We start from the raw sequence: 27,443 nt of genomic DNA, 5'->3' as shown, positions 1-27,443 counted from the left end.
AGGTCGGTGCTCAACACCTTTGAGGCACTCCCCTGGGTGAGGGATTGGCTCTTGGGCGACAGGGGTTACCGCTGCGGTCGTGGCTACTGACCCATCTGGAGGCCACAGACCCAAGTGGAGACCCAATACAATGTCGCCCATGAAGCAACCAGGGACATCACCGGGCAGTGCACCAACGTCCTGAAGGTGCGGTTCAGGTGCCTGGACCGCCCTGGTGGGGCCGCCCTCCAGTGTAGGCCCAGGAGGGTCTCCCACATCGTGGTGGCCTGCTGAGTCCTCCACAACATCGCGCAGCAGGCGCGTGACGTGCTGCAGGAGGAGCTGGAGGAATGTCAGATCTGGTCCAATGCGGAGGATGGACAGGGCATGGGGCCCCGAGCATGCACAGGAGGCCGCATGGCAGGGGCTCCTGGGCCGCCGCGCACGGGGCAACAGAATCGCCTCCAGCTTCGCTGACTATGCGGCCTAGCCTCCAGCAGACCAGCTGTCCGTTCCACCCCCAAATATCACCCCTGGGCATGGCCACCCATCCCCTCGCCCCCTACCCTCAACCCCCTGCCTGCACTCCCCCCCCCCACCCCAGGACCTCCACCCACCCACCCCAGGACCTCCACATCCAGGGATACTCCCAACTGACCTGGGGGCCACTCCTCCAAAATCCACATCACCGGCCTACCGGACCCCCCCCCCCCCCTCCCTGCACCCCCAATCCCTGCTCCTTGTCCCCTCCCCCACCCGGCACACACTCCACACCCAGCCCAGCCCATCCATCACACCCTTCAGATAGAGGCCTGAGGCAGGTCGAAGCGTCCGTGAGCAGGTGTTTGCTTGTGACAGTGTTCTGTACAATAACTGTGCCCTGTGGGGCTGGGGGCGTGCTGCTGGTGACTCACCCAGGCCACCCTGGGGATGTTGTGCTTCTTTCGGCACTGCTACCCGGTCCTGGGGGTGGGGCCCACGGCCCTCACGGCCTCTGCCACCTCCGGTAAGGCCCGGTTGACATTGGCGGTTGACATCGGCGGGTGGCAGCCACCTTCCCACCCCGGGGAACAGGGTGTCCCGCCTTTCTTCCAGAGCATCCAGCGGTATCTCCAGCTCTGCATCCGAGAATCTCGGGTCCGTTCTCCGGGATGGCACCTTCTTGGCTGAAATGAGAGTATGTGGGGAGCGGAGTGTTTATACACAGCCCCAGCTTGTCGGGCCAATCCCGAACGCAGCGAATCGCACGCTGGCCCATGAGCATGTCAGTCGCACCCCCTTCGGGAGCGAGGAACCCCCCCCCCATTCAGCCCCGATGTCAACACTTAGCCTCTCAAACGGAGAACCCCGCCCAAGTTCAGGTTGGTGATGATAAACATTCGAACCGAGAGGAATTGTGACAGGTTTCATAGAATTTACAGTGCAGAAGGAGGCCATTCGGCCCATCGAGTCTGCACCGGCTCTTGCAAAGAGCACCCTACTCAAGGTCCACACCTTCACCCTATCCCCATAACCCAGTAACCCCACCCAACACTCGAGAGAGTGAGAGCGGAGGCAGGGTGGGGAGAAGGGACAAGGTCTGTGATAAGCCGGAAGGAAGGAGAGATTAAATGATTTCACGGTGCAAGGCAAAAGGGGAAAGCAATGGGACCGCGATGCTGAGCTTTGTCACTGAAATCTTGCTGATTGAAACACTCCAAAAAGGATTTCCCCGTATTGTTTATTTTTAACAATGTCCTGCACCTATCAATGAGAACTTTGACAACACCAACTTTGTTTCAGCGACGCCACTGACAGGTTTACGGGCTGCATATCCGTTGCTGCTTGCGAAAGGTTGCCCACCTGGAGCTGGAGTTTGAACGGTGGGTTCAGACTCTGAACTTTCACCTGGTTCCAGCCGTGGGCTCGATGAGTGACCTCTCAGTCAGAAGATTCATGGGTTCAAATCCCATTCCCACAACATCCAAGAGCAGCACTGAGGGAATTCTGCAGATTCTGCGTCGTCTTTTGGATGTTCTGATGGATCATGAAGACCAGCATCTTCCGGTCGGGCTGAATGGCCTGCTTCTGAGCTGTACTTCCGTCTAATCCTGTGAATCAGGTGGAAGTTAAGAACTGAACAACGGTGTGCCCATCCCCAGTATTGTACCTCTATGGCTGTCACACTCCCCAAATTGGCCTGGGATTAACATCCCTTTTATTTCTAACACCTGGGTTTGGCTTTTGTATGCTGCCACCCATTCACCCCCCCCCCCCCCCCCACCCCCCACCCCCCAACACCTTCCCCCCCACCCCCCTTCCGTTAATTGTTATAGAATGCCCGGACTACGGCAAATCTGACTCAGTTATCTCAAGAGGCTTGTCATTTATCTCAAGAGGCTTGGAATATAAAAGCAGGGATGTACTTCTGAAGCTTTATAAAGCATTAGTTAGGCCCCCTTTAGAATACTGTGAGCAATTTTGGGCCCCACACCTCAGGAAGGACATACTGGCACTGGAGCGGGTCCAGCGGAGATTCACACGGATGATCCCACAAATGTTCGATGACCATCTGAGGGTCCTGGGATTATATTCATTGGAGTTTAGGAGGTTGAGGGGAGATCTAATAGAAACTTACAAGATAATGAATGGCTTAGATAGGGTGGACGTAGGGAAGTTGTTTCCATTAGCAGGGGAGACTAGGACCCGGGGGCACAGCCTTAGAATAAAAGGGGGTCACTTTAGAACAGAGATGAGGAGAAATTTCTTCAGCCAGAGAGTGGTGGGTCTGTGGAATTCATTGTCACAGAGGGCGGTGGAGGCCGGGACGTTGAGTGTCTTTAAGACAGAAACTGATAAATTCTTGATTTCTCGAGGAATTAAGGGCTATGGAGAGAGAGCGGGTAAATGGAGTTGAAATCAGCCATGATTGAATGGTGGAGTGGACTCGATGGGCCGAATGGATTCCGATGCCCCCGTGCCTACTAACATATCACATTGCCGGCCCCCTAACAACGCATGCGAGGATTGGTTCCTTCCTCGAGACTCTACTGATTGGTCTTTACCTTGGTCGGGTTCTCCAAGATACTGATCAGTGAGGAGTTTGGCATGTCCGTCAGATTGGCTGAGACACTGGTGGGATTTTGTGTTGCCTTGTTTCGTCAGGGTGCCCTCCCCTTGGCTCCTCCACCTTTTGCCTTTTCTGGATGGCCCGGCCTATGGCAATTGCGCCATTGTCGGCGCTTGTCTTGTCCTGGGGCGTTGCGCTCATTTTCGTAGGTCTGGGGTTTTTACAACGAAAGCACACCTGAGGTTTCGGGACGGCTGTCGCACTGGCCGCTGTCTCAGTTGGGGATTGGCTCAGTTGAGGGGCTGGCTTTGCACAGCGGGCTAAACAGCTGGCTTGTAATTCAGCTGTTTAATTCCCGCACCAGCCTCCCCGAACAGGCGCCGGAATGTGGCGACTAGGAGCTTTTCAGAGTAGCTTCATTTGAAGCCTACTTGTGACAATAAGCGATTTTCATTTAATTTCATTTGTAACATCCACCACCAACATCTTTGTCTTTGTTTTCGCCATGTGATTTCCTGCCCTGCTGGCCCATCTTCCCTGGTGGGGCGAGGCAATGGCCGCCTGTATACAACAGGATAAACAACATCATCTCTGCTCGGCACTGTGCCAAAACCCCCATCGTTATAATCTGCCCCAAACCTCCAATTGCTACATTGATCGACATCCTCTCCCTTTTCCTGCTTCATTCCAGTCACTATATTCCAATTCAATGGGGCTTTTCCAAGAATTTGTGCTATTTCGAGTTTAAAAAAAATAAATTTAGAGTACCCAATTCATTTTTTCCAATTAAGGGGCAATTTAGCGTGACCAATCCACCTACGCTGCACATCTTTGTGTTGTGGGGGTGAGACCCACGCAGACACGTGAGAATGTGCAAACTCCTCACAGACAGTGACCCAGAGCCGGGATCGAACCTGGGTCCTCGGTGCCGTGAGGCAGCAGTACTAACCACTGCGCCACCATTCCCCCCCCTATTTGTTGGCCTTCCCGAATCGTCTTTGAACTGAGTGGCTTGTTAGACCGGCTGTAATAAAACCAGACGGAGTAAAATTAACCTCCATGACATTCGCCCCGGATTCCATTTCGGTTTCCCCAATGGGCGGGTTGGCTTAAATGTAAAAGCTGAGTCAGACTGAGTGTAGCGCACAATGACTTACGCGAGACGAGAAGCGATGAAGTCTATCTAGGCTTTATTAAGCGAGACTTGTCCCCAGCAGCTCAGCAACAGAATGGGGCTGCGGGGAGAAGCTCGAGCTCTTATACTCCGCCTTCAGGGCGGAGCCAGAAGTCGGCAGATCCAACCAGGACCCGGGACCTGTCAGCCAATAGCCTCTCGGCTTCACAGGTACCACATTACCCCTAATACATACCACCACACTGAGCAAGGTGTTGACTACAGGCAAAGTCACTGATGTTTTAGCTGCCCTCTGTCATCACTGAGCCCCACCCTGATCTTGTGCAGATTGTCAATCAGGAAGGAGTGTCACTATGAACAAGCTCCCCCTGCCTCCTGGCTGACAAACGGATAAAGGTTTGCAAATCTTGAGCAAGCGGGAGGTTGAAGCTGGACTCTGAAATTCTCCACCGTAATGGCTAGCTCCACCATCCCTCATGCTGCGTCGCTGTGAAACTTCCTCAACTCTGCTTTCACAAGCCTCTATCTCCCACTCAATCAAACCACGAGCTGCTGATTATTTCAGTAGCAGCTCACTCACTTGCTCACTGGCTGCCGTGGCAAGTAACGTTTGCTTCTTTCATACCTTGCGCCGCTAAATTGACCCCTTCCCAAACCTCTTTGGAATTACTGGGATACAGCTGATGCATGTGGAGGTATGTACAATGTGAATTATTGCTTTCTTGGGCATGCTCAGACAGTGTAGCTATCTAACAAGTAGATCCTATCAAACCTACATAAAACGGCACAAAAACACACACATTTTTAATTTTAATTTCCACACTGAGTTGAAGAACCCGAGACGACATGAGGCAATCCAACCGTTATGATCTGGAAGGCGCTGCCCGAAAGAGCGGTGGAAGCAGATTCAAAAGGTAATTGGATAAATTCTTGAAAGAAAGTATTTGCAGGTCTTTGCCGAATGAATAGGGGGAGGGGAATTAATTGCATAGCTCTGTGAAAGAGCTAGCACAAGCACGGTGCCAAGTGGCCTCGATCTATGCTGTATCATTCAATGATTCTATGCATTCTCAGGGTAACACCGTGTTAATGGAATGTTTTTGTCTCGGGTGAATGATCTGATGATGATTATTTGTTTTTGATGGAGGAATAATGTTACCAAGGTGGCATTTAATGTTCATCATTCCCTCCAATGCGGGGATAAAGTTATCAATTCCGATTGGTCAAACATCTAGAGGTTTCTTCTAATGCCCTCTTGGAGTCATAACAAATCCCGTAATTGGATGTGGGTGTTGCTGGCCGTCCCTAATTGCCCTTGAGAAGGTGGTGGTGAGCTGCAGTCCATGTGGTGTGGGTATACCCACTGTGCTGTTAGGGAGGGAGTTCCAGGATGTTGCCCCAGTGACACTGAAGGAACAGCGATGTATTTCCAAGTCAGGGTGGTGAGTGACTTGGAGGGGAACCTCCAGGTGGTGGGATTCCCAGGTGTTTGCTGCTCTTGTCCTTCTAGATGGTAGCGGTCGTGAGTTTGGAAGGTGCTGCCTAAGGAACCTTGATGAGTTCCTGCAATGCATCTTGTAGCTGGTACACACGTATGCTACTGTGCGTTGGTAGTGGAGAGAGAGAATGTGTGTGGAAGGGATGCCAATCAAGCGGGCTGCTTTAATGAAAATGAAATGAAAATCGCTTATTGTCACAAGTAGGCTTCAAATGAAGTTACTGTGAAAAGCCCCTAGTCGCCACATTCCAGCACCTGTTCGGGAGGCCGGTACGGGTATTGAACCCGCGCTGCTGGCCTGCCATGGTCTACTTTAAAAGCCTGCTATTTAGCCCTGTGCTAAACCAGCCCCTGATGAAACGTCCGTCCCTGGGTTATCGTGGATAGTGTCAAGCTTCTTCAGTGTTGTTGTAGCTACACTCATCCAGGCAAGTGGAAAGTATTCCATTATACTCCCGACTTGTGCCTTGTAGATGGTGAACAGGGGAGAAATTCTCCGGTATCGGCACGATGTCCGCCGACTGGCGCCAAAAACGGCGCAAATCAGTCGGGCATCGCGCCACCCCAAAAGTGCGGAATCCTCCACATCTTGGGGGGCCCAGACCTAACCTTGAGGGGCTAGCCCCGCGCCGGACTCATTTCCGCCCCGCCAGCTGGTGGAAGTGCCCCGCCAGCTGGCGCGGAAATGACATTGCCGGGCAGCGCATGCGTGGGAGCGTTAGCGGCCACTCACGGCATCCCCGCGCATGCGCAGGGGAGGGGGTCTCTTCTGCCTCCGCCATGGTGGAGACCCGCGCCCCCCCAGGACCCAGGAGCCCGCCCGCGCCGCCTTGTCCCGCCGGTAAGGAAGGTGGTTTAATCCACGCCGGCGGGACAGGCATTCTAGCAGCGGGACTTCGGCCCAACCGGGCCAGAGAATCGGGGGGGGGGCTCGCCAACTGGCGCGATTCCCGCCCCCCGCCGAATCTCCGGTACCGGAGAATTCGGCAACCGGCGGGGGCGGGATTCACGCCAGCCCCCGGCGATTCTCCGACCCGGCGGGGGGTCGGAGAATCTCGCCCCAGATTTTGGGAAGTCAGAAGGTGAGTTACCGGTTGCAGGATTCCTAGGATTTTGTAGCCACGGTATTTATATGGATAATCCATTTCTGTTTCTGATCAATGGTAACCCCCAGGATGTTGATAGCAGCCGATTCAGTGATGGTAATGCCATTCAATGTGAAGGGGGTGATGGGTAGAACAAAGAACAAAGAAAAGTAGAGCACAGGAACAGGCCCTTCGACCCTCCAAGCCTGCACCGACCACGCTGCCCGTCTGAACTACAATCTTCTACACTTCCGTGTTCCGTATCCCTCTATTCCCATCCTATTCATGTATTTGTCAAGATGCCCCTTAAACGTCACTGTCGTCCCTGCTTCCACCACCTCCTCCGGCAGCGAGTTCCAGGCACCCACTACCCTCTGTGTAAAAAACTTTCCTTGTACATCCACTATTTCCTTGTACAGCCACTATGTGGCATAGTGTAGGTTAGATGGCTTTTGTTTCGGTGCAACATCGTGGGCCGAAGGGCCTGTACTGCGCTGTATTGTTCTATGTTCTATGTTCTATCTACTCTAAACCTTGCCCCTCGCACCGTAATCTTATGCCCCCTAGTAATTGACCCCTCTACCCTGGGGAAAAATAATTTTGGAGACCTCCATCAGCTAGCCCCTCTCTTGTTTCTCTCTTGTAGGAGATGGTCATTGCCTGGCACTTGTGTGGTGTGAATGTAACTTGCACTTGTCAGCCCCGAGCCTGGATATTGTCCAGGTCTTGCGCATTTGGACAGGGACTGCTTCAGTATCTGAGGAGTCACGAATGGTGCTGAACATTGTGCAGTCATCCGCAAACATCCCCACTTCTGACCTTATGATGGAAGGTCATTGATGAAGCAGCTGAAGATGGTTGGGCCGAGGGCACTACCTTAAAAGTCTCCTGCAAAGATGTCCTGGAGCTGAGATGATTGACCTCCAACCACACAATCATTTTCATTTGTGCCGGGTATGACACTAGCCAGCGGAGAGTTTGCCCAGATTCCCACTAATTTCAGTTTTGCTAGGGGTGTTTGGTGTCATACTCAGTCAAATGCTGCCTTGGTGTCAGAGGCAGTCACTCTCACCTCACCTCTTTTGTCCATGCTTGAACTAAGGCTGTAATGTGTCAGGAGCCGAATGATCCTGGTGGAAGCCAAACTGAACATCAGTGAACAAGTTATTGCCAAGTGAGTATCACTTGATAACACTGTTGATGATCCCTTCCAGGAGTTAGGAGTCACATGTAGCTAAACCAAGGTGAGAGTGGGGCTGGAGTCACATGTGCTCCATAGAAACTTTAGTATTGTACCAACAGCAACCACCCCCCCCATGTGCCCCTGGATTCCCCAGTTAATCAAGAATCTGTGTACCTCTGCCTTAAGAATATTTAGGGGAGGTTGGCGAAGCAGATACATTAACGGTGTTCAAAAGGCATCTTGACAAATACATGGATAGGACGGGTATAGAGGGATACGGCACTAGGAAGTGCTGAGGGTTTTGGCAAAGGTTGGCATCATGACCGGTACAGGCTTGGAGGGCCGAAGGGCCTGTTCCTGTGCTGTATTATTCTTTGTTAAACTGTGTCCCCAAGTTCTGATCTCTCCCACAGGGGTAGGCATTCTTTCTGCATCTACTCTGTCTTGTGTTTCAATGGGATCACATCTCACTCTCCTCGTCTCCATCGGATATAGGCCCAACCTTTCTTCCGAAGATACCCCCTCATCCCAGCAATCAACATTTGAGTGAACATTCTCTGAACTATCTCTCATGCAACTTTGTCCTTAAGGATACTAAAACTGTGCAAAGTCCTTCAGATATTGTCTCATCAATGCCCTGTACAACTGTAGCGCAACTTCCCCATTTTTTATAAACCTTTCCGCTTGCAATAACTGACAACATTCCATTTGCTTTCCTAATCACCAGGTCCCTCGGCACTTCAGAGTTGTGCAAACCTCCTCTATTTAGGTAACATGCTGTATCTATTCTCCCTGCCAAAATTGGAAAGTTCACATTTTCCCACCGTATACTTCATCTGCCAAATTTTTGTCCACTCATTGAAACCTGTCTCGATCCCTTTTCCAGCTCCTTTTGGCCTCTTCGCAACTTACTTTCCTACCTGTCTTTGTGCCACCAGCAAATTCAGCGACTATACATTTGGCCCCTTCACCTAAATCATTTGTGTAGATTCTGCATGATAGCACAGTGGTTAGCACTGTTGCTTCACAGCGCCAGGGTCCCGGGTTTGATTCCCGGCTTGGGTCACTGTCTGTGTGGAGTCTGCACGTTCTCCCCGCGTCTGCCTGAGTTTCCTCCGGGTGCTCCGGTTTCCTCCCACAAGTCCCGAAAGACATGTTGTTAGGTGAATTGGACATTCTGAATTCTCCCTCTGTGTACCTGGAATGTGGTGACTAGGGGCTTTTCACAGTAACTTCATTGCAGGGTTAATGTAAGCCTACTTGTGACAATAAAGATTATTATTATTAACATCCCTCTGCCGTTTGAGCACATCTCACAATTGACAAACCCTAACTCCCCCTCCCTGTCCAGCCCCTCAGGCTACACCTTGTCTTTTATCCCCAGCTCCTGAGGTGGGACGATGTTGTGAGCTGGGGCAGAGTGAGCAGGTTGTTAGGGTAACTGTGCTCATGCTGTGAGGAAGGGGTAACAGACATCAGGAATCTCAGGCCCGTGGTCTCTCTACATGCCACCAACTTGCTGAACACTTGCTCTACCTTCAAAAGTCTCTTTGCATTGCTGCTCTTAGACTGTGGTTGGGAAACGCCTCCCTGCTGTTGCTTGGCTGAGGTTACCTGTCCAGACACATGGAATCGATGGGGGTAAAGAGGTTTGTCGTGTACCTTTTGGGGAAGTAACTCTTGGAGAGCAGAGACAACAGTGGGTCAAGTCTCATCTGTGTCAAACCTTTCGCACTCAACAAGACAGAACGTTCGTTTGCCCAGCATCTTTCAGAACCTCAGGAAGGCCCAAGGCACTTTACAGCTAAGAAAGTATTTTTGAAATGTCATCGCTGTTCAAATGTGGGAACTGTGACAGCCAATTCAAACGCAACATTGTCACATTACCAGCAATATGATCACAACCGGATTCTCTGTTTTATTAATGGTTGAGTTGAGGGAAAATTGCTTGTCATAGAGAAACCACACGGCCTTCCTTCATGTTACTTCGAGTGCCGCTATTTCAAAGCACTCCGGCCAATCTCCTACCTTCTATAAACTGTAAATCATTCAAAGGCCTGCAGCTCATATCTTAGCCCCATTCACCCATCAGCCTCTGCACTCCCATTGGCTCCAAATCCTCCAACACGTCGATTTTCAAATTCTCCTCCTTACCCTCTCCTTGGCTCTGTAATACCCCCGGTCCCACATCCTGCAGAGGAAAGGCTTCATGTCAGAAACATACGGGTCATGCTGATGTGATATTAATGTCAGATCACATGACAGGGAAGTAAGAGAGATCTGGGAGGAGGGGAACTCTAAGCTCGTGGATGGGTCCAAATGCTTCAATAATTGATGGGGCTGTTTAGCACAGGCCTAAATCGCTGGCTTTGAAAGCAGACCAAAGCAGGCCAGCAGCACGGTTCAATTCCCGTATCAGCCTCCCCGAACAGGCGCCGGAATGTGGCGACTAGGGGCTTTTCACAGTAACTTCATTTGAAGCCAATAAGCGATTTACATTACATTAGATAAGGAGCAATGGTTTTCAAAAACTACAGACTCGAGTCGCACACTTTGGGAGAATGGACAATCCCCCAAATCCCCATCAGGACCCCAACCGCACAACAAAACACAACCCCCCCAGGTCCCAGCTCTCCCCCAATTATTGGCGCCTTACACACTCCAATATTCCCTCATCCTTCACGAAGCTCCTTCAAACCAGCCTCTTGGAGTGACCAATGGAATAATCACCTCGCTGTTTAATCATTGATCTTGTGAAGTGCCTTGGGAAGTTGAACAATGCGGAAGTCGCTGTTGTTTTTCAGGAGATTCCAGAGATAAGGGAGGGGGTGGGGACGGGAGCAATAGAATTTGAACGTGCAATCGGTGTCGTGGTTGCTGCTTGCAATGTGTTTGGTGAAGAGGCTTGCGATGTGATATTCTTGGAGTTAAACATGTGCGAGCTGTGACTGGAGCATTCTATAATCTGCCTCATGCTTTGCACCACAATCTGGGAGAAAGAGAAAGACAACCCAACATCTCTCCTGAGCTTCAATCAGAGTCATGGGGCTGCGGTGACTTTAGCGAACCCACACTCTGCACAGGAATATGTTTCAATCCATCCATTCTGATGTGGTTCCTGTAATTTATTTATGCTTTGGAATTTGTTGAAATGACGCATATTAATAGACCTCAGCCAGAATGCGGGGAATGAATAAATAACACATCGAAATCTGTATCTATTTTAGTGCATTTCTGTTTGCATAATCCTCACGAATTGAACATTTTATATTCCAGGCACCAAATATCAGCACCAACACATCCAGGACAGGTACAGCACGGGGTTAGATACAGAGTAAAGCCCCCTCCACACTATCCCCATCAAACACTCCCAGGACAGGTACAGCACGGGGTTAGATACAGAGTAAAGCTTCCTCTGCACTGTCCCCATCAAACACTCCCAGGACAGGTACAGTACGGGGTTAAATACAGAGTAAAGCTCCCTCTACACTGTCCCCATCAAACACTCCCAGGACAGATACAGCACGGGGTTAGATACAGAGTAAAGCTCCCTCGACACTGTCCACATCAAACACTCCCAGGGCAGATACAGCACGGGGTTAGATACAGAGTAAAGCTCCCTCTACACTGTCCCCATCAAACACTCCCAGGACAGGTACAGCACGGGGTTAGATACAGAGTAAAGCTCCCTCTACACTGTCCCCATCAAACACTCCCAGGACAGTTACAGCATGGGGTTAGATACAGAGTAAACCTTCCTCTGCACTGTCACCATCAAACTCTCCCAGGACAGGTACAGTACGGGGTTAAATACAGAGTAAAGCTCCCTCTACACAGTCCCCATCAAACACTCCAAGGGCAGGTACAGCACGGGGTTAGATACAGCTTAATGCCCCCTCGACACTTTCCCCATCAAACACTCCCAGGACAGGTACAGTACGGGGTTAGATACAGAGTAAAGCTCCCTCTACACTGCCCCATCAAACACTCCCAGGACAGGTACAGCACGGGGTTAGATACAGAGTAAAGCACCCTCTACACTGTCCCCATCAAACACTCCCAGGACAGGTACAGCACGGGGTTAGATACAGAGTAAAGCTCCCTCTACACTGTCCCCATCAAACACTCCCAGGACAGGTACAGCACGGGGTTAGATACAGAGTAAAGCTCCCTCTACACTGTCCCCATCAAACACTCCCAGGACTGGTGCAGCACGGGGTTAGATACAGAGTAAAGCTCCATCTCACTGTCCCCGTCAAACACTCCCAGGACTGGTGCAGCACGGGGTTAGATACAGCGTAAAGCCCCCTCGTCACTTTCCCCATCAAACACTCCCAGGACAGGTACAGTACGGGGTTAGATACAGAGTAAAGCTCCCTCTACACTGTCCCCATCAAACACTCCCAGGACTGGTGCAGCACGGGGTTAGATACAGAGTAAAGGTCCCTCTCACTGTCCCGATCAAACACTCCCAGGACTGGTGCAGCACGGGGTAAGATACAGAGTAAAGCCCCCTCGACACTATCCCCATCAAATAGTCACAGGACACGTACAGCACGGAGTTAGATACAGAGCAAAGTCCCTCGACACTGTCCCCATTAAACACTCCCAGGACAGGTACAGCACGGGGTTAGATACAGACTAAAGCTCCCTCTACACTGTCCCCATTAAACACCCCCAGGACAAATACAGCATGGGGTTAGATACAGACTAAAGCTCCCTCTACACTGTCCTCATCAAACACTCCCAGGCAGGTGCAGCCCGGGGTTAGATACAGATTAAAGCTCCCTCTGTTCCCATCAAACACTCCCAGGACAGATACAGCACGGGGTTAGATACAGAGTGAAGCTCCCTCTGTTCCCATCAAACACTCCCAGGACAAGTACAGCCCAGGGTTAGATACAGAGTGAAGCTCCCTCTGTTCCCATCAAACACTCCCAGGACAGATACAGCACGGGGTTAGATACAGAGTAAAGCTCCCTCGACACTGTCCACATCAAACACTCCCAGGACAGATACAGCACGGGGTTAGATACAGAGTAAAGCTCCCTCTACACTGTCCCCATCAAACACTCCCAGGACAGGTACAGCACGGGGTTAGATACAGAGTAAAGCTCCCTCTACACTGCCCCCATCAAACACTCCCAGGACAGTTACAGCACGGGGTTAGATACAGAGTAAAGCTTCCTCTGCACTGTCCCCATCAAACACTCCCAGGACAGGTACAGTACGGGGTTAGATACAGAGTAAAGCTTCCTCTGCACTGTCCCCATCAAACACTCCCAGGACAGTTACAGCACGGGGTTAGATACAGAGTAAAGCTTCCTCTGCACTGTCCCCATCAAACACTCCCAGGACAGGTACAGTACGGGGTTAAATACAGAGTAAAGCTCCCTCTACACTGTCCCCATCAAACACTGCCAGGGCAGGTACAGCACGGGGTTAGATACAACGTATAGCCCCCTCGACACTTTCCCCATCAAACACTCCCAGGACAGGTACAGTACGGGGTTAGATACAGAGTAAAGCTCCCTCTACACTGTCCCCATCAAACACTCCCAGGACAGGTACAGCACGGGGTTAGATACAGAGTAAAGCTCCCTCTACACTGTCCCCATCAAACACTCCCAGGACAGGTACAGCACGGGGTTAGATACAGAGTAAAGCTCCCTCTACACTGTCCCCATCAAACACTCCCAGGACTGGTGCAGCAGGGGGTTAGATACAGAGTAAAGCCCCCTCGACACTATCCCCATCAAATAGTCACAGGACACGTACAGCACGGAGTTAGGTACAGAGCAAAGTCCCTCGACACTGTCCCCATTAAACACTCCCAGGACAGGTACAGCATGGAGTTAGATACAGAGTAAAGCTCCCTCTGTTCCCATCAAACACTCCCAGGACAGGTACAGCACGGGGTTAGATACAGAGTGAAGCTCCCTCTGTTCCCATCAAACACTACCAGGACAGATACAGCACGGGGTTAGATACAGAGTAAAGCTCCCTTGACACTGTCCACATCAAACATTCCCAGGACAGATACAGCACGGGGTTAGATACAGAGTAAAGCTTCCTCTACACTGTCCCCATCAAACACTCCCAGGACACTTACAGCACGGGGTTAGATACAGAGTAAAGCTTCCTCTGCACGGTCCCCATCAAACACTCCCAGGACAGGTACAGTACGGGGTTAAATACAGAGTAAAGCTCCCTCTACACTGTCCCCATCAAACACTCCCAGGGCAGGTACAGCACTGGGTTAGATACAGCGTAAAGCCCCCTCGACACTTTCCCCATCAAACACTCCCCGGACAGGTACAGCACGGTGTTAGATACAGAGTGAAGCTCCCTCTGTTCCCATCAAACACTCCCAGGACAAGTACAGCCCAGGGTTAGATACAGAGTGAAGCTCCCTCTGTTCCCATCAAACACTCCCAGGACAGATACAGCACGGGGTTAGATACAGAGTAAAGCTCCCTCGACACTGTCCACATCAAACACTCCCAGGACAGATACAGCATGGGGTTAGATACAGAGTAAAGGTCCCTCTACACTGTCCCCATCAAACACTCCCAGGACAGGTACAGCACGGGGTTAGATACAGAGTAAAGCTCCCTCGACACTGTCCCCATCAAACACTCCCAGGACAGTTACAGCACAGGGTTAGATACAGAGTAAAGCACCCTCTGCACTGTCCCCATCAAACACTCCCAGGACAGGTACAGTAGGGGTTAAAAACAGAGTAAAGCTCCCTCTACTCTGTCCCCATCAAACACTCCCAGGGCAGGTACAGCACGGGGTTAGATACAGCGTAAAGCCCCCTCGACACTTTCCCCATCAAACACTCCCAGGACAGGTACAGTACTGGGTTAGATACAGAGTAAAGCTCCCTCTACACAGTCCCCATCAAACACTCCCAGGACAGGTACAGCACGGGGTTAGATACAGAGTAAAGCTCCCTCTACACTGTCTCGATCAAACACTCCCAGGACAGGTACAGCACGGGGTTAGATACAGAGCAAAGTCCCTCGACACTGTCCCCATTAAACACTCCCAGGACAGGTACAGCATTGAATTCGATACAGAGTAAAGCTCCCTCGACACTGTCCCCATTAAACACTCCCAGGACAGGTACAGCACGGGGTTAGATACAGAGTATAGCTCCCTCTACACTGTCCCCATCAAACACTCCCAGGACAGGTACAACACGGGGTTAGATACAGAGTAAAGCTCCCTCTACACTGTCCCGATCAAACACTCCCAGGACTGGTACAGCACGGCATTAGATACAGAGTAAAGCTCCCTCTACACTGTCCCAATCAAACACTCCCAGGATTGGTTCAGCACGGGGTTAAATACAGAGTAAAGCTCCCTCTACACTGTCCCCATGAAACACACCCAGGACAGGTACAGCACGGGGTTAGATACAGAGTAAAGCTCCCTCTACACTGTCCTCATCAAACACACCCAGGACAGGTACAGCACGGGGTTAGATACAGAGTAAAGCTCCCTCTACACTGTCCCCATCAAACACTCCCAGGACAGGTATAGCACGGGGTTAGATACAGAGTAAAGCTCCCTTTACACTGTCCTCATCAAACACACCGAGGACAGGTACAGCACGGGGTTAGATACAGAGTAAAGCTCCCTCTACACTGTCCTCATCAAACACACCCAGGACAGGTACAGCACGGGGTTAGATACAGAGTAAAGCTCCCTCCACACTGTCCCCATCAATCACTCCCAGGACAGGTACAGCACAGAGTTAGATACAGAGTGAAACTCCCTCTACACTGTCCCCATCAAACACTCCCAGGACAGGTACAGCACGGGGTTAGATACCGAGTGAAACTCCCTCTACCCTGTCCCCATCAAACACTCCCAGGACAGGTATAGCACAGGGTTAGACAGAGTAAAGCTCCCTCTACACTGTCCTCATCAAACTCTCCCAGGACAGATACAGCACGGAGTTAGATACAGAGTAAAGCTCCCTCTCACTGTCCCCATTAAACACTCCCAGGACAGGTACAGCACGGGGTTAGATACAGAGTAAAGCTCCCTCTCACTGTCCCCATTAAACACTCCCAGGACAGGTACAGCACGGGGTTAGATACAGAGTAAAGCTCCCTCTACACCGTCCCCATCAAACACTCCCAGGACAGGTACAGCACGGGGTTAGATACAGAGTAAAGCTCCCTCTACACTGTCCCCATCAAACACTCCCAGGACAGATACAGCACGGGGTTAGATACAGAGTAAAGCTCCCTCTACACTGTCCCCATCAAACACTCCCAGGACAGGTACAGCACGGGGTTAGATACAGAGTAAAGCTCCCTCTACACTGTCCTCATCAAACACTCCCAGGACAGGTACAGCACGGGGTTAGATACAGAGTAAAGCTCCCTCTACACTGTCCTCATCAAACACTCCCAGGGCAGGTACAGCACGGGGTTAGATACAGAGTGAAGCTCCCTCTACACTGTCCCCATCAAACACTCCCAGGGCAGGTACAGCACAGGGTTAGATACAGAGTAAAGCTCCCTCTACACTGTCCTCATCAAACACTCCCAGGACAGGTACAGCACGGGGTTAGATACAGAGTAAAGCTCCCTCTGCGCTGTCCCCATCAAACACTCCCGGGACAGGTACAGCACGGGGTTAGATACAGAGTAAAGCTCCCTCTACACTGTCCCCATCAAACACTCCCAGGACAGGTACAGCACGGGGTTAGATACAGAGTAAAGCTCCCTCTACACTGTCCCCATCAAACACTCCCAGGACAGGTACAGCATGGGGTTTGATACAGAGTAAAGCTCCCTCTACACTGTCCTCATCAAACACTCCCAGGACAGGTACAGCACGGGGTTAGATACAGAGTAAAGCTCCCTCTACACTGTCCCCATCAAACACTCCCAGGACAGGTACAGCACGGGGTTAGATACAGAGTAAAGCTCCCTCTACACTGTCCCCATCAAACTCTCCCAGGACAGGTACAGCACGGGGTTAGATACAGAGTAAAGCTCCCTCTACACTGTCCCCATCAAACACTCCCAGGACAGGTACAGCACGGGGTTAGATACAGAGTAAAGCTCCCTCTACATTGTCCCCATCAAACACTCCCAGGACAGGTACAGCACGGGGTTAGATACAGAGCAAAGTCCCTCGACACTGTCCCCATTAAACACTCCCAGGACAGGTACAGCATTGAATTCGATACAGAGTAAAGCTCCCTCGACACTGTCCCCATTAAACACTCCCAGGACAGGTACAGCACGGGGTTAGATACAGAGTAAAGCTCCCTCTACACTGTCCCCATCAAACACTCCCAGGACAGATACAGCACGGGGTTAGATACAGAGTAAAGCTCCCTCTACACTGTCCCCATCAAACACTCCCAGGACAGATACAGCACGGGGTTAGATACAGAGTAAAGCTCCCTCTACACTGTCCCCATCAAACACTCCCAGGACAGGTACAGCACGGGGTTAGATACAGAGTAAAGCTCCCTCTACACTGTCCTCATCAAACACTCCCAGGACAGGTACAGCACGGGGTTAGATACAGAGTAAAGCTCCCTCTACACTGTCCTCATCAAACACTCCCAGGGCAGGTACAGCACGGGGTTAGATACAGAGTGAAGCTCCCTCTACACTGTCCCCATCAAACACTCCCAGGGCAGGTACAGCACAGGGTTAGATACAGAGTAAAGCTCCCTCTACACTGTCCTCATCAAACACTCCCAGGACAGGTACAGCACGGGGTTAGATACAGAGTAAAGCTCCCTCTGCGCTGTCCCCATCAAACACTCCCGGGACAGGTACAGCACGGGGTTAGATACAGAGTAAAGCTCCCTCTACACTGTCCCCATCAAACACTCACAGGACAGGTACAGCACGGGGTTAGATACAGAGTAAAGCTCCCTCTACACTGTCCCCATCAAACACTCCCAGGACAGGTACAGCATGGGGTTAGATACAGAGTAAAGCTCCCTCTACACTGTCCTCATCAAACACTCCCAGGACAGGTACAGCACGGGGTTAGATACAGAGTAAAGCTCCCTCTACACTGTCCCCATCAAACACTCCCAGGACAGGTACAGCACGGGGTTAGATGCAGAGTAAAGCTCCCTCTACACTGTCCCCATCAAACTCTCCCAGGACAGGTACAGCACGGGGTTAGATACAGAGTAAAGCTCCCTCTACACTGTCCCCATCAAACACTCCCAGGACAGGTACAGCACGGGGTTAGATACAGAGTAAAGCTCCCTCTACATTGTCCCCATCAAACACTCCCAGGACAGGTACAGCACGGGGTTAGATACAGAGCAAAGTCCCTCGACACTGTCCCCATTAAACACTCCCAGGACAGGTACAGCATTGAATTCGATACAGAGTAAAGCTCCCTCGACACTGTCCCCATTAAACACTCCCAGGACAGGTACAGCACGGGGTTAGATACAGAGTATAGCTCCCTCTACACTGTCCCCATCAAACACTCCCAGGACAGGTACAACACGGGGTTAGATACAGAGTAAAGTCCCTCGACACTGTCCCCATTAAACACTCCCAGGACAGGTACAGCATTGAATTCGATACAGAGTAAAGCTCCCTCGACACTGTCCCCATTAAACACTCCCAGGACAGGTACAGCACGGGGTTAGATACAGAGTAAAGCTCCCTCTACACTGTCCCCATCAAACACTCCCAGGACAGATACAGCACGGGGTTAGATACAGAGTAAAGCTCCCTCTACACTGTCCCCATCAAACACTCCCAGGACAGATACAGCACGGGGTTAGATACAGAGTAAAGCTCCCTCTACACTGTCCCCATCAAACACTCCCAGGACAGGTACAGCACGGGGTTAGATACAGAGTAAAGCTCCCTCTACACTGTCCTCATCAAACACTCCCAGGACAGGTACAGCACGGGGTTAGATACAGAGTAAAGCTCCCTCTACACTGTCCTCATCAAACACTCCCAGGGCAGGTACAGCACGGGGTTAGATACAGAGTGAAGCTCCCTCTACACTGTCCCCATCAAACACTCCCAGGGCAGGTACAGCACAGGGTTAGATACAGAGTAAAGCTCCCTCTACACTGTCCTCATCAAACACTCCCAGGACAGGTACAGCACGGGGTTAGATACAGAGTAAAGCTCCCTCTGCGCTGTCCCCATCAAACACTCCCGGGACAGGTACAGCACGGGGTTAGATACAGAGTAAAGCTCCCTCTACACTGTCCCCATCAAACACTCCCAGGACAGGTACAGCACGGGGTTAGATACAGAGTAAAGCTCCCTCTACACTGTCCCCATCAAACACTCCCAGGACAGGTACAGCATGGGGTTAGATACAGAGTAAAGCTCCCTCTACACTGTCCTCATCAAACACTCCCAGGACAGGTACAGCACGGGGTTAGATACAGAGTAAAGCTCCCTCTACACTGTCCCCATCAAACACTCCCAGGACAGGTACAGCACGGGGTTAGATGCAGAGTAAAGCTCCCTCTACACTGTCCCCATCAAACTCTCCCAGGACAGGTACAGCACGGGGTTAGATACAGAGTAAAGCTCCCTCTACACTGTCCCCATCAAACACTCCCAGGACAGGTACAGCACGGGGTTAGATACAGAGTAAAGCTCCCTCTACATTGTCCCCATCAAACACTCCCAGGACAGGTACAGCACGGGGTTAGATACAGAGCAAAGTCCCTCGACACTGTCCCCATTAAACACTCCCAGGACAGGTACAGCATTGAATTCGATACAGAGTAAAGCTCCCTCGACACTGTCCCCATTAAACACTCCCAGGACAGGTACAGCACGGGGTTAGATACAGAGTATAGCTCCCTCTACACTGTCCCCATCAAACACTCCCAGGACAGGTACAACACGGGGTTAGATACAGAGTAAAGCTCCCTCTACACTGTCCCGATCAAACACTCCCAGGACTGGTACAGCACGGCATTAGATACAGAGTAAAGCTCCCTCTACACTGTCCCAATCAAACACTCCCAGGATTGGTTCAGCACGGGGTTAGATACAGAGTAAAGCTCCCTCTACACTGTCCCCATGAAACACACCCAGGACAGGTACAGCACGGGGTTAGATACAGAGTAAAGCTCCCTCTACACTGTCCTCATCAAACACACCCAGGACAGGTACAGCACGGGGTTAGATACAGAGTAAAGCTCCCTCTACACTGTCCCCATCAAACACTCCCAGGACAGGTATAGCACGGGGTTAGATACAGAGTAAAGCTCCCTCTACACTGTCCTCATCAAACACACCGAGGACAGGTACAGCACGGGGTTAGATACAGAGTAAAGCTCCCTCTACACTGTCCTCATCAAACACACCCAGGACAGGTACAGCACGGGGTTAGATACAGAGTAAAGCTCCCTCCACACTGTCCCCATCAATCACTCCCAGGACAGGTACAGCACAGAGTTAGATACAGAGTGAAACTCCCTCTACACTGTCCCCATCAAACACTCCCAGGACAGGTACAGCACGGGGTTAGATACCGAGTGAAACTCCCTCTACCCTGTCCCCATCAAACACTCCCAGGACAGGTATAGCACAGGGTTAGACAGAGTAAAGCTCCCTCTACACTGTCCTCATCAAACTCTCCCAGGACAGATACAGCACGGAGTTAGATACAGAGTAAAGCTCCCTCTCACTGTCCCCATTAAACACTCCCAGGACAGGTACAGCACGGGGTTAGATACAGAGTAAAGCTCCCTCTACACCGTCCCCATCAAACACTCCCAGGACAGGTACAGCACGGGGTTAGATACAGAGTAAAGCTCCCTCTACACTGTCCCCATCAAACACTCCCAGGACAGGTACAGCATGGGGTTAGATACAGAGTAAAGCTCCCTCCACACTGTCCCCATCAATCACTCCCAGGACAGGTACAGCACAGAGTTAGATACAGAGTGAAACTCCCTCTACACTGTCCCCATCAAACACTCCCAGGACAGGTACAGCACGGGGTTAGATACCGAGTGAAACTCCCTCTACCCTGTCCCCATCAAACACTCCCAGGACAGGTATAGCACAGGGTTAGACAGAGTAAAGCTCCCTCTACACTGTCCTCATCAAACTCTCCCAGGACAGACACAGCACGGAGTTAGATACAGAGTAATGCTCCCTCTCACTGTCCCCATTAAACACTCCCAGGACAGGTACAGCACGGGGTTAGATACAGAGTAAAGCTCCCTCTACACCGTCCCCATCAAACACTCCCAGGACAGGTACAGCACGGGGTTAGATACAGAGTAAAGCTCCCTCTACACTGTCCCCATCAAACACTCCCAGGACAGGTACAGCATGGGGTTAGATACAGAGTAAAGCTCCCTCTACACTGTCCCCATCAAACACTCCCAGGACAGATACAGCACGGGGTTAGATACAGAGTAAAGCTCCCTCTACACTGTCCCCATCAAACACTCCCAGGACAGATACAGCACGGGGTTAGATACAGAGTAAAGCTCCCTCTACACTGTCCCCATCAAACACTCCCAGGACAGATACAGCACGGGGTTAGATACAGAGTAAAGCTCCCTCTACACTGTCCCCATCAAACACTCCCAGGACAGGTACAGCACGGGGTTAGATACAGAGTAAAGCTCCCTCTACACTGTCCTCATCAAACACTCCCAGGACAGGTACAGCACGGGGTTAGATACAGAGTAAAGCTCCCTCTACACTGTCCTCATCAAACACTCCCAGGGCAGGTACAGCACGGGGTTAGATACAGAGTGAAGCTCCCTCTACACTGTCCCCATCAAACACTCCCAGGGCAGGTACAGCACAGGGTTAGATACAGAGTAAAGCTCCCTCTACACTGTCCTCATCAAACACTCCCAGGACAGGTACAGCACGGGGTTAGATACAGAGTAAAGCTCCCTCTGCGCTGTCCCCATCAAACACTCCCGGGACAGGTACAGCACGGGGTTAGATACAGAGTAAAGCTCCCTCTACACTGTCCCCATCAAACACTCCCAGGACAGGTACAGCACGGGGTTAGATACAGAGTAAAGCTCCCTCTACACTGTCCCCATCAAACACTCCCAGGACAGGTACAGCATGGGGTTAGATACAGAGTAAAGCTCCCTCTACACTGTCCTCATCAAACACTCCCAGGACAGGTACAGCACGGGGTTAGATACAGAGTAAAGCTCCCTCTACACTGTCCCCATCAAACACTCCCAGGACAGGTACAGCACGGGGTTAGATACAGAGTAAAGCTCCCTCTACACTGTCCCCATCAAACTCTCCCAGGACAGGTACAGCACGGGGTTAGATACAGAGTAAAGCTCCCTCTACACTGTCCCCATCAAACACTCCCAGGACAGGTACAGCACGGGGTTAGATACAGAGTAAAGCTCCCTCTACATTGTCCCCATCAAACACTCCCAGGACAGGTACAGCACGGGGTTAGATACAGAGTAAAGCTCCCTCTACACTGTCCCCATCAAACACTCCCAGGACAGGTACAGCACGGGGTTAGACACAGAGTAAACTCCCTCTACACTGTCCCCATCAAACACTCCCAGGACAGGTACAGCACGGGGTTAGATACAGAGTAAAGCTCCCTCTACACTGTCCCTATCAAACACTCCCAGGACAGGTACAGCACGGGGTTAGATACAGAGTAAAGCTCCCTCTACACTGTCCCCATCAAACACTCCCAGGACAGGTACAGCACGGGGTTAGATACAGAATAAAGTTCCCTCTACACTGTCCCCATCAAACACTCCCAGGACTGGTACAGCACGGGGTTAGATACAGAGTAAAGCTCCCTCTACACTGTCCCCATCAAACACTCCCAGGACAGGTACAGCACGGGGTTAGATACAGAGTAAAGCTCCCTCTACATTGTCCCCATCAAACACTCCCAGGGCAGGTACAGCACGGGGTTAGATACAGAGTAAAGCTCCCTCTACACTGTCCCCATCAAACACTCCCAGGACAGGTACAGCACGGGGTTAGATACAGAATAAAGTTCCCTCTACACTGTCCCCATCAAACACTCCCAGGACAGATACAGCACAGGGTTAGATACAGAGTAAAGCTCCCTCTGCACTGTCCCCATCAAACACTCCCAGGACAGGTACAGCACGGGGTTAGATACAGAGCAAAGCTCCCTCTGCACTGTCCCCATCAAACACTCCCAGGACAGGTACAGGACGGGGTTAGATACAGAGTAAAGCTCCCTCTACACTGTCCCCATCAAACACTCCCAGGACAGGTACAGCACGGGGTTAGATACAGAGTAAAGCTCCCTCTACACTTTCCCCATCAAACACTCCCAGGACAGGTACAGCGCAGGGATAGATACAGAGTAAAGCTCCCTCTACACTGTCCCCATCAAACACTCCCAGGACAGGTACAGCACGGAGTTAGATACAGAGTAAAGCTCCCTCTACACTGTCCCCATCAAACACTCCCAGGACAGATACAGCACGGGGTTAGATACAGAGTAAAGCTCCCACTACACTGTCCCCATCAAACACTCCCAGGACAGGTACAGCACGGAGTTAGATACAGAGTAAAGCTCCCTCTACACTGCCCCCATCAAACACTCGCAGGGCAGGTACAGCACGGAGTTAGATACAGAGTAAAGCTCCCTCTACACTGCCCCCATCAAACACTCCCAGGGCAGGTACAGCACGGAGTTAGATACAGAGTAAAACTCCCTCTACACTGCCCCCATCAAACACTCCCAGGGCAGGTACAGCACGGAGTTAGATACAGAGTAAAGCTCCCTCTACACTGTCCCCATCAAACACTCCCAGGACAGATACAGCACGGGGTTAGATACAGAGTAAAGCTCCCTCTGCATTGTCCCCATCAAACACTCCCAGGACAGGTACAGCACGGGGTTAGATACAGAGTAAAGCTCCCTCTACACTGCCCCCATCAAACACTCCCAGGACAGGTACAGCACGGAGTTAGATACAGAGTAAAGCTCCCTCTACGCTGTCCCCATCAAACACTCCCAGGACAGGTACAGCACGGGGTTAGATACAGAGTAAAGCTCCCTCTACACTGTCCCCATCAAACACTCCCAGGACAGGTACAGCACGGGGTTAGATACAGAGTAAAGCTCCCTCTACACTGTCCCCATCAAACACTCCCAGGGCAGGTACAGCACGGGGTTAGATACAGAGTAAACCTCCCTCTACACTGTCCCCATCAAACACTCCCAGGGCAGGTACTGCACGGGGTTAGATACAGAGTAAAGCTCCCTCTACACTGTCCCCATCAAACACTCCCAGGACAGGTACAACCCGGGGTTAGATACAGAGTAAAGCTCCCTCTACACTGTCCCCATCAAACACTCCCAGGACAGGTACAGCACGCGGTTAGATACAGAGTAAAGCTCCCTCTACACTGTCCCCATCAAACACTCCCAGGACAGGTACAGCACGGGGTTAGATACAGAGTAAAGCTCCCTCTACACTGTCCCCATCAAACACTCCCGGGACAGATACAGCACGGGGTTAGATACAGAGTAAAGCTCCTTCTACACTGTCCCCATCAAACACTCCCAGGACAGGTACAGCACGGGGTTAGATACAGAGTAAAGCTCCCTCTGCACTGTCCCCGTCAAACACTCCCAGGACAGGTACAGCACGCGGTTAGATCCAGAGTAAAGCTCCCTCTACACTGTTCCCATCAAACACTCCCAGGGCAGGTACAGCACGCGGTTAGATACAGAGTAAAGCTCCCTCTACACTGTCCCCATCAAACACTCCCAGGGCAGGTACAGCACGCGGTTAGATACAGAGTAAAGCTCCCTCTACACTGTCCCCATCAAACACTCCCAGGACAGGTACAGCACGGGGTTAGATACAGAGTAAAGCTCCCTCTACACTGTCTCCATCAAACACTCCCAGGACAGGTACAGCACGGGGTTAGATACAGAGTAAAGCTCCCTCTACACTGTCCCCATCAAACACTCCCAGGACAGGTACAGCACGGCTGGATGTGGCAGAGCTTTGATCTGATCCGATGGTTGTGGAATTGCTTAGCTCTGGCAATCATTTACTGCTTCTGCTGTTTGACACACGTGTAATCCGATGTTGGCGGTTCAGTGGGTCGACACCTCGTGTTGGACTCTCCGCCGTGGGCATTCTCCGTTTCGCCGGCAGCCGGGGGATTTACCGACGACACGGGGCTGCCCTACACTGGGAAACCCCATTGGTCGGCTGGCGAGATGGGGAATCCAGAGTTCGCAGGCCCGGGTATCCCGCCCCATCATTTTTCGGTTTGCCTGGTGTTGCTCCTGTCATGCCCTCCTGCACTCTGCACTGCACCTGGATCGAGTCTCTGGCTCGATGGCAATGGCAGTGTGGGGGATCTGCCAGGCCCTGAGGTTACACATTGTGGCTGAGGAATTCTGCCGCTACTAATGGCTCCCAGCCCCTCATGGATACCCAATCCTGAGCTGCTAGATCTGCTCTGAATCTATTTTGCACAGGGGTAGACCCACACAATAACTACAAAGGAACGTTTTCTGTAAGCTTTCTTAATCTGCTTATCCAGCACACAATAGTTTGCAAATTTTACTCAGCTCTTGAGAAAGTATGATTCATTAAGTTGGAATGTTTCCTGGGCCTGTTTCCCAGTCTCACTGTTTCCTGTTGTTGGGCCAGAATGTCATTGTACCCCAAACCGCAGGGACTGCAGCTACTCAGCATGCCATGGGTTAACTGAGCTACGGCAGGTATCGAGCAGGGTCACCGTGTACCTCCATGTACACAGGACATTTCCCAAGCTGGCCTGTATGTGAGGTAAACTCCCTTTGAGAAGAAGGTGGGGACCTGTTTGGTTAGTAGCACGACTGAAGTTATTGGCAGGAGTGTTGATTTATGAGTTGCGAGTCTGTATCAAATTCCAACTCCATTAGGTGCGTTTAGTTTGTGACTGGTGCCTGGAAGTTCATCTTGCGCAGGGCGAGTCATGCCGGATACACAGTCGCTGGACCTTTACGCTGACAAGACAGAGAGCTAATCGGCAAGGAAAGCTTCATTCGCTGGGACTGGAGGAGGCAGCTCTTCAGGTTAGGAGGTGATCTGACAGAGCATATTGAAGGGAGAGGTCATTCTGCAAAATTACTTCACACTAAACTGTAAGAGTAATATTACTTGCATTTGTACTGCCTATCACAGACCCTGCACATTCCAGGGACTTTTAGACCTAATGAAATTCGCCCGAGTAGTTTGTTTTCGGAGTAGGTTGAGGGATAGATATTGGCCAGAACATTGGGCTAATTGCATATACAATTACTGAGGGATTGGAATGCAGGGATACAGGGGTACTCCATTTCAGGGGTAAAGGAGTACCTGGGCAGGGGGTTCTCAGATATAGGGGTACTTGAGCATGGTGATGCTCGATCAATAACTCCAGAAGCGAGATTGGATGACAATTGAAGGCTTTATTGGACGAGATGTTTCCCCCAACAACTGCTAGGGAGACACAGGCTCTTATACTCCACCTTACTGGGTGGAACCAGCAGGCAGACTTCACCAATTATATTGCTATCTCAGGTACCTCCCACACCAATGGTCTTACAGCATCAACCTGGGTACCGTAATACCCCTAATACCAACTATCACATTCACCCCCTGTTAAAAAAAAGAGTCCGGCGGGGGTGGTGGTCTCGCGTTATACAGTGGTAGAGGTTGAGGTTATGGTGGTACCTGGTATACATTAGTACAGTGTTTTGCCTTGTCACATGTCGCAACTATTTACAGTATTTATTTACATTCAAAATGAAGCAATTAGTCGGTCGGGGGCCCTGGTCGTCCTCTGCGATCGTCGCAGTTTCGGCGGTGATGCAGGCACCGGCTCGGGCATCCGTGGTTCCGGGAGCGTGGCTTTGGCTTCTTCGGCAGCTTCATCACCCCTAGATGGGACCGGTGGGAGGACTGATCCACCTGGGAAGGGGGCGGCTGTGGGGTGCGCCAGTGGGAGGGAGGGTGGGGTTGGTGGTGGGGATGTGGATGGGGATCCAGCGGGTGCCAGGTCCCGTAGGGAGACCATATCCTGTCGGCCGTCGCGGTACGCCACGTAGGCGTATTGAGGGTTAGCGTGAAGGAGGTGGACCCTCTCGACCAATGGGTCCGACTTGTGCGCCCGCACGTGTTTGCGGAGCAGGATGGGTCCAGGAGCTGCCAGCCAGGTTGGGAGCGAGGTCCCAGAGGAGGACTTCCTGGGGAAGACAAGGAGACGTTCGTGAGGTGTTTGGTTGGTCGTGTTACACAGCAGTGATCGGATGGAATGGAGGGCATCCGGAAGGACCTCCTGCCAGAGGGAGACTGGGAGATTCCTGGACTGTAGGGCCAGTAGGACGGTCTTCCAGACCGTTCCGTTCTCCCTCTCTACCTGACCGTTACCCCGGGGGTTGTGACTGGTCGTCCTGCTCGAGGCGATGCCCTTGCTGAGCAGGAATTGACACAGTTCGTCGCTCATAAAGGAGGACCTCCTATCACTGTGTAT

General features: G+C 51.5%; 1 protein-coding gene across 3 annotated transcripts in view; it reads left to right on the top strand.

Moving 5' to 3' along the window:
- Window positions 1-4,839: 4,839 nt before the first annotated feature.
- The window catches only part of LOC140389515 (phospholipase D1-like), a 241,251-nt gene continuing 218,647 nt past the window's right edge, over window positions 4,840-27,443 (top strand). The window contains exon 1 of one of the 3 annotated variants that reach the window (XM_072473686.1): window positions 4,840-4,858. The gene's annotated coding sequence lies outside the window, so the exon portion shown is untranslated. Of the gene's footprint in view, window positions 4,859-25,792; window positions 26,074-27,443 lie in introns of those variants that run through there. The other 2 variants (XM_072473684.1, XM_072473685.1) reach the window with 2 other exon arrangements.

The sequence above is a fragment of the Scyliorhinus torazame genome, chromosome 14, assembly GCF_047496885.1.
Source record: "Scyliorhinus torazame isolate Kashiwa2021f chromosome 14, sScyTor2.1, whole genome shotgun sequence".
Classification (NCBI taxonomy): Eukaryota; Metazoa; Chordata; class Chondrichthyes; order Carcharhiniformes; family Scyliorhinidae; genus Scyliorhinus; species Scyliorhinus torazame.
The sequence above is the reverse complement of the archived record's forward strand: the minus strand, read 5'-3'. Positions and strand labels throughout refer to the sequence as shown.